At 46.1% G+C, this 7620-nt stretch overlaps 1 long non-coding RNA gene across 1 annotated transcript; it reads right to left on the bottom strand.

Moving 5' to 3' along the window:
• Positions 1–217: 217 nt before the first annotated feature.
• On the bottom strand, positions 218–3782 carry LOC123092162 (uncharacterized). Its single transcript, XR_006444360.1, has 2 exons — positions 1480–3782; positions 218–653 (listed from the first exon to the last, which is right to left on the bottom strand). It is a non-coding gene; the product is annotated as an uncharacterized lncRNA (long non-coding RNA).
• Positions 3783–7620: the final 3838 nt, after the last annotated feature.

Below are 7620 nucleotides of genomic sequence, written 5' to 3'. Positions count from 1 at the left end.
CCAGCCTATACGAGTCACAACTCAAATTTTCAGGACGAAATTTTTCGAAGGGGGAAGGGATGTAAAACCCCTCAAAATTAGATAACAATATTTTTGACGGCGCTATGTTACACCAGTGTCACAAGGCATAGTTAGTTGAATAATTATAATTGACCACAACACTAATATCAAAAATTTATTGCAACCAAAAAAGTTAGTATTTAGCCATGTACAATGGTTCTTCTCCAACTCCTTTATTGTTTGCAGATTTATAATTAGGCCCTTGTCTCATTCCTTACACACAAATTATATGCCATCTCGTGTCGAACCATGCACTATACACTTGTCCGTTGTACAACTCACATGATTACATGTGGAGGCTTGCATGCTCATGCAACCATGCATGTCAGCCACATCTCTCTTTTACCAAACCGACCTAGCACCCTACACTACTATAAATAGCAGCCTCCTCCTTTCACCTTTGACTTCCTCTACTGCACACAACACGCACAAGAGAGAACCAAGCTCTCCCCACCATCCCCATCCACTCTTTTGGTCGGATGCTGAGTTGCCATCAGGTACTATTCAAGTGCCTTGCTTTTGCAGCTTTGTTTGCTTGATCCATCTTCACCTTTGCTTAGAACATGAACACCTGATCTTTTGGACTCTAGTTACTTTGTAAAAAGAAGAATGATGGTTAGAAAAAGAAAGCACATAAATTAGATGAAGACAAATTGGTACATGGTGGTTTAGTGATGCATGTGTACTATGCATGTCCATCTCTGTCTTGTACTAGATCTATGTATATAATAGACATGTCATGCTGAGAATTAAATCCCAAATATTAACTTGCTAAGATTTACATGTACAGCTAATAGCTCAAGCTTCCTGTGTATGCTACTCATCTTAATGATCCCTTCCTAGTTGTATTGAACACTGTTTGGCTAATGTTTGCCATGTCTCATTTGCACATGCCTCATTCTGAAAACAGAAAAATAAATAAACATACTTTGTGCAAATCTTGTACAAATAAATTCCTGATATCCTTTTATTTTCCCTTTCCTGATCCCCTTTCTAAGTATGTTTTGAGTGATCAATGTCAATGTTCACTTGACTATTGTAGGGTCCAGAAATGAGTGCACGCGCACACACAGTAGAAGCAACATTTAGATTTAGTTTGTGGCAGCACCTAACTATCAGAAGCAATTAACTTGTCGCTTTTTGATCAAGTCGGTAATAGTAGGAATTCACTGGTTAATTCCTAGTTATGAGCTTAATTAAAAAAGAATCATAGTAGTGCGAGGATAGTGTAGTAGAGCTAAAAATTGAATAAACAATATAGAATAAATCTGGAGACCACGTCCACACCATCGAGTAAAGCTTGATTAATTCCTTGGTCTTGATATTAATAAGAAGCATGGCAGTAAGGGGAGTCATAGCACAAACACTAGCAGTAGAGGTAAGAACACTGCACAGAGAGAAATTTGGACTGACACTTACACTAGTAGCAGTAGACAAAGGCGAGCCAGGCGCCGGTAGCGGCCATGTTGCCGGAGCCGCGCCGGTTAAGATGCTCGCTCCCGACGCCGTAGTTGCATGCCTCGTGCGTGCAGCTCTGCTGGAGGAGGTTGTAGGCAGGGATATGCCATTGCTACTGCGGCCCGTGGTGAACCCATCGGACCCGATGCAGACGACGCTGGGGTTTGAGGGTGGCGGCGATTTTGGCGGCGGCGGATCAAATAAATGGGGGGATATGGTAGAGGGAGTCGAGGGGATTCTGTGGGTGTCCACGGTGTCGCCGGAGATGTCCGGAAGTGGCAGATCGAGCCGGCGGCGACCTGCTCTGTAGTTAGGGAGAGAGAGATGGAGTTGGTTCTGTTCGTGGCTGAGCATACCAGTGACAGTGAGAGAGAGAGAGGTAGAGAGCTGGGGAAGATGACTAGTTGGAGAAAAAAGAAATGATATTTCTGCCGGGGTTGGGTTCGACCAGCTAAACACGTTTTTTCCTTTTGAGCTTGCTTGCTTCCTCTTTGTGATGTGCACGTGCGTACTGCTCCCTCCGTTTCCGAAATAATTGTCTTTCTAGAGATTTCAACAAGTGACTACATACTAAGCAAAATAAGTGAATCTACACTCTAAAACATGTCTACATACATCCGTATGTTGTAGTCCATTTGAGATGACTAGAAAGACAATTATTTTGGAACGGAGGGAGTACTTCTTGATGTGCTGTATGCATTTTGCTTCTAATTACACACTAGCATGTATCATTACCTCTTTAATTAAAATGGATTGCACCGTATGGAAGTGTTGCTTGATGCTTGGATCTTGATTAGGGAAAAATATAAACTTCTTTGTGAAATAATTATCAGGCATAGGACCCACATCTGGTGGTTCCGAGTTGGTCGGAGCGCTACCCGGCAAGTCGTCATCTCCTTGATCATGTCTTGATAAATGTTTTCCGGGCTATGGGTCATTTTCAAAATTTTGCATAAAAACTAAAAATAAATATTTTTCATAAATAAAATGAAATTTGGATCAGGTGGATCCACTGATTTGGCAATTGGACCAGATCAGGTGAAGTATCTATATTAAGTAGTCGTGACTCGGGCAGGGTTACATTATAAATAAAAATTTGGTGGATAGGGGAGCTCATGTTGGTGAAGGCAATCCGTTTAGGGTTGGCTTGGATGGCAGACTCCTCTACATAGGGTATTACATTAGGACACAACCAACTAGCGCTTACGTCAAAAGCGGCACAAACCATACTGACCATAGACCTAGAATGGGACGGGCTGAACCGACTACCCATGCCAAGTAGCTACCTCTGCATGAGTGAGAAGGTGGTTGTACCCGGGTAGGTACAGTCACCCTAGGGTGGGACCGCCGTTCAGGGGTCTAGACCCGCGGGCCTATAGTAAGGCAAGGTGGAAAAGCAGAGGTAGTCTACGGGCTGGTTAAAGGTTCTGGTTCCTTGGTCTAGTCGTGCGCACGAGTAGCGCATGAACGACTTGGACCTAGTGATGCTATGGGCAAAGCAGTACACCTCTGATCAGAATAAATGTGATATCACTCCCAGCTTTCGGGGTTGGAAGTGCGTCGTGTGGGTTTTCCTCTAACACAGGATGTAAGATCCCACATCGCTCTGTCGCTAGTAGATTTTATAAATAAAATTAATTTTCAACATAATAGGTTAAGGGAAAATAATTTTTTTTACCTACAAAGTATTTTGAGCTAATGGCTCGGTGGTGGTAGCCATGGCCGATAAAGTTTTTCCTCTTTAAAAAAACTCATACATCGACTTTTCCCTGCGACTTGCGGATTACGTATTTTATACGTAATCAGCTGCACTTATGTTTTTTTTTCAGAACAAGGGAGTTATGAGAACTCTGAGGCACTAGAGAATGGTACTTATGATGAGTCTGGTGATCTTGACGACTGTGGTTATTCTGAAGTGGAGTATGATTATGAGGATGTTGGAAATCAAGTCTATGAAGAGTAGATGCCCTCCATGGTTGGTCTAGAAGGCTCGCACTAGAAATGGGTGACGATCTATCGTCATGGTCACTTAGGCTTAGTCGACACATGAAGTGTCTATGTAATAAAAGCTTGCCTACTCATGGCAGCTGCTGCGTCTTGTACATGATACTGTTTTCCTTAAGTGATCCTGATGCAACTCTGAAGTAACGGCTTCCGTTACGCCTGACTCTGTTGGATGTAATGGGACATCACAGCTACCATGGCTAATGCATCTCAATGGTTCGTAGATCAGCGTCAATATTCACATCACAACTGAAGATAAAGTTGTGAGAAGGTGTACAAATAAAAAAAAGAAATTGATCGATGTTGTTCGTAGGCATGGCTCCATTTTCTTGGCATAGCGTTCATTGCTTGGCAGCTTGTTTCACCCAGCTCTGTAGCAAAAAAAGAGGTGTATGGAGGAAACCACAATCCGATCATTTTGTGCAGCTCCATAAAAATCGAGCGGACCATCCCTGTTTGCAAAGATATCCAGTCAGTGTGATTACAATAATAGTGGAACTAGATGATGAAACATAACACACACAAATAGAAGCCGATCACCTCTACGATCTTTCTTTAGGACTAATTTCTTTGTTGGAGAAGATTAGGCACGGAGTTGGATGAGGAGGATAGCAAAACCAATCTCCCTTTCCGTAGTCCCACAAAAATGTAAAAACGTTACCCGTGTGACATTTTGATGGAACTGCACAATACACTCTTAAGAAAAAAGTGATTTGTGCAGTTTACCAAAAGGTCGCAATAGCAACGAGGTGAAAATGGATAGCCCTGTTTGCAAAAGGAGGTTGACAGGAAACAATTACTGCCCAATAACACGAGTTGAAGACACATACACCGACAAAAAAGAAGCATATTCCATGTAATAAGGGAAAGATATAACATGGTGATTTATCAAAAATGGTTTGAGGACGAGATTGCAAGATGGAAAGTACGCCGACCGAGATACGATTTAAGCAAACAACTAAAGAAGGAAGGCCGAAATCGATCCCCGAAGCAGCCGTCTCTGGCACGGCGAGGAAGCTCACACACCCCGAGCATTGAGTGGGGAGAAGAAGTGGCGCAGGAGGGCAACAGAAGGAGGAATGCCCACCATTGCCTCGCAAACAAAGGCGAAAACAGCCAGAAGGGTAATGGACTCAGGCCCCAAGTGCATCATGTGAATCTGATAATGGGAGAGCACCGCATTAAAGAAAGCGGAAAAGGGAGGAACCAGACCCGCCCACAGGGCATCGGCGAAGAACCGGACCTCCGTGACGATCCTATCAAAGGAGGCATGGGACGCAGGCCAGACTGTGGTCCTGCCGCACTCATTGAAGATGGAGGCAAGAGCAGAACGAACCTTGTCCAAGGCTTCAGGGTTGAGTATGATTGACCGATCAACGGCTGGGGCCGCCGCCGGAGACGAGCGGGGTGAAGGCGCGAGCTTCTTCCCCATTTCCTTCTTCGTTGGCGCCATGACGATGGGAAGGGGGGAGAGTTCGAGTTGGATTGGAGGCGGGGGTTGGAGCTCGAGGAAGGAGGAAGGGCAGGAAGCGCGCGAACGGCGAAAGGGGAATAGCTGTATGCAACCACGGGTCCGCCTAGCTGGGCGCGTAATGAGGCATCATGGGGAAGCGGAGATGCCCATGTCCAATCAATCGCCACACGGCGCCCAAGGCCGCAGGTTATTGGGGCCCGCGGCGCTTCGGACCCTTCGCTTCTCTGCTAAGCCAAGTCCGGGCGCACCTTGGGCCCCGGGGCTACTGTCGGCATTCTGGGAATGGGGGTCCCCAGACTTGCCTGCCTACGGCCTGCGACGTGGCTCAAGCGGAGGCACAGTGCAGCCGAGCTTCATCAGCTCAAGCGCAAGACCCTCGCGAGGGGCCAAAACTCGCGGGGCGGACGACAGGAAGCTTCCTCAGGAGCACCCTCATCAGGCAGGCTCACGAGGAGGCGGAGAGATCAAGGCAGAGTACCTCGCGAGGTGCTCGTGACGCAAGTCATGACGATCGAGACCAGGAGGGCGCCAGGCGGACGCCGGCTTGTACAGTGCCCTTGTTTCCCCTTTGGTGCAAAGGGGGAAGCACAGGCCAAGGCATCAGACAAAGGTTACTGTTTCGGTGCAACAAGACCAAGACCAGTGGGACGGCAGGATGGAGGTCACCGTGGAGACCAGAACGACGTCACCGTCAGAGTCTTTGACAGTCGAAGACCAACTTTAGTCAGGATAAGTGTACTAGATGTTCCCCTTCAAAATGCCCAATTGTTGACGCCCTTTCTGCTCATTATTTGGGAAGAGGCCCAGGGCCTTCCTCTATAAATAGAGCTAGCCACCACAGAGTAAGGGGAGAGATTTTGGGTAGACTAGAGAGAAAGAGGCGACTGAACTCACCCAAGTAGTTCATCGCACCAGCTCAAGAACACCTCTCGCGAGGCTGTTCTTCCTCTGTATTGTTCATCAGCCCCTAGGGCAATCCATCACACCACACACTGGAGTAGGGTATTACACCATAATGGTGGCCTGAATCAGTATAAATCTCGTGTTCCTTGTGTGTTCTTATTTCTAGCCTAGATTCCTTGCGAGGCTTCGAGACGTGAGTTGGTAGGGGAAAGATCTTCATGCGCACCCCAGAGTTCGAACCTCAAGGGTCTGCCAGAACCCAAAATTTAACAAAAACTGAGGCAAATACTTACGCTACTATTGCTGCATCACCCTTTCCTCTTCAAGGAAAACCAACGCAAGCTCAAGACGTAGCATACTACTATCATACTCCCTCCATTCCAAAATATAAGTCTTGGTAGAGATTTCCACTATGAATCATATACACATGTATCCAGATACATTTTAGAGTGTAGATTCACTCATTTTGCTCGATATGTATTCCATGGTGGAATCTATACAAAGACTTGTATTTAGAAACGGGGAGAGTACATATTAAAGAAGAACGGAAAAGGAACATGGTAAAGAAGAGTAAGCAGATTTTGGATAATAAAATGTTGGTTGCCCACTGCCCACACATGATGAACCAGAGCGCATTAAGAATGCAACTCCCAGCTATCTCTCGATCATTTCAGGCGGTTGGATGAAGATCCTACATATCCTAACCCTTCTTCTCCTCGTCTCTGATTCTTCCCATACAGAACACCGCACGGACCGCCGGCCGGACCACCGCCCCCCACCGCTTGTGTTCCTCCGCCACCCCCACCCCCACCCCCACCCCAACCCCCACCCGCGTCGAGTTTTCTTTGTTCGGCGAGGCCCCACAACCACCCGATCCCCTTCGTTCGCACTGGCAAACTCCGCCGAGCTCTAAAAAATCGACTGACCCAATTTTAAAATTTAATCTACTGTGATTTAACTAGTGTGAAATATAAAAGGGGAAACCATATGTATTGGGAGTATAGTGTTGAGTGTGCCATGGCGGATCTGAAAGTGCAAACCAGACAAAGGCAACTTCGCAACCAAGACAAGAAATCAAAGTAAAGCAGCGGCAATCTATTTTCTTGGTGCAATAAATAAGTTGAGCAGATACGAAAGAGTACCGCCTCTGGTGCGGCGCCGTGTACGCATCTGCTGAGAATTTGACGGTGCTGCGGTAGCGATGGCTGTTGGCGGCGTGGAAGCAGATCTAGGAGGGTAGACGGTGGCGGCGGGGCGAATAGGGGAGGGAGTCGATTTCGGCCGAGGACACACTGTGTTTTGGCGCCCACCGTGTATGAATCCGGGTGAGAAGCGGTTACGTCACGTTTGGGTGAAATTACAAACCTACCCCTATCGAAACTTATAGAAATCCGACAGATAGGCTTTGCGTGGCAGGAATAGGCAGTAGTAATTTCCATCTCACAGATTTTGGTTTCGGGCTGTTACTGCGACTTTTCCCGCTTCGTTTAAATTTTGTAGAGTGCACGTTGATCGTGCCAACTCAATTCGAATCCCGTTTGTATTCTATTTTTTCGGGTGGGATCCATTTTCAATTGGAATTAAATTCTATATACATGATTTTCAAAAGCACAACACCATTTATACATAAATATGGTTTACAAATGGCATGATCTCAGATTCATAAGGTTGTATCCATCAATTTGGACTTTCAAATATTTGGAACCACTTTATGTTGAAAT

This window comes from Triticum aestivum, chromosome 4B, assembly GCF_018294505.1.
Source record: "Triticum aestivum cultivar Chinese Spring chromosome 4B, IWGSC CS RefSeq v2.1, whole genome shotgun sequence".
Lineage (NCBI taxonomy): Eukaryota > Viridiplantae > Streptophyta > Magnoliopsida > Poales > Poaceae > Triticum > Triticum aestivum.
This window is presented reverse-complemented; position numbering and strand designations above follow the sequence as displayed.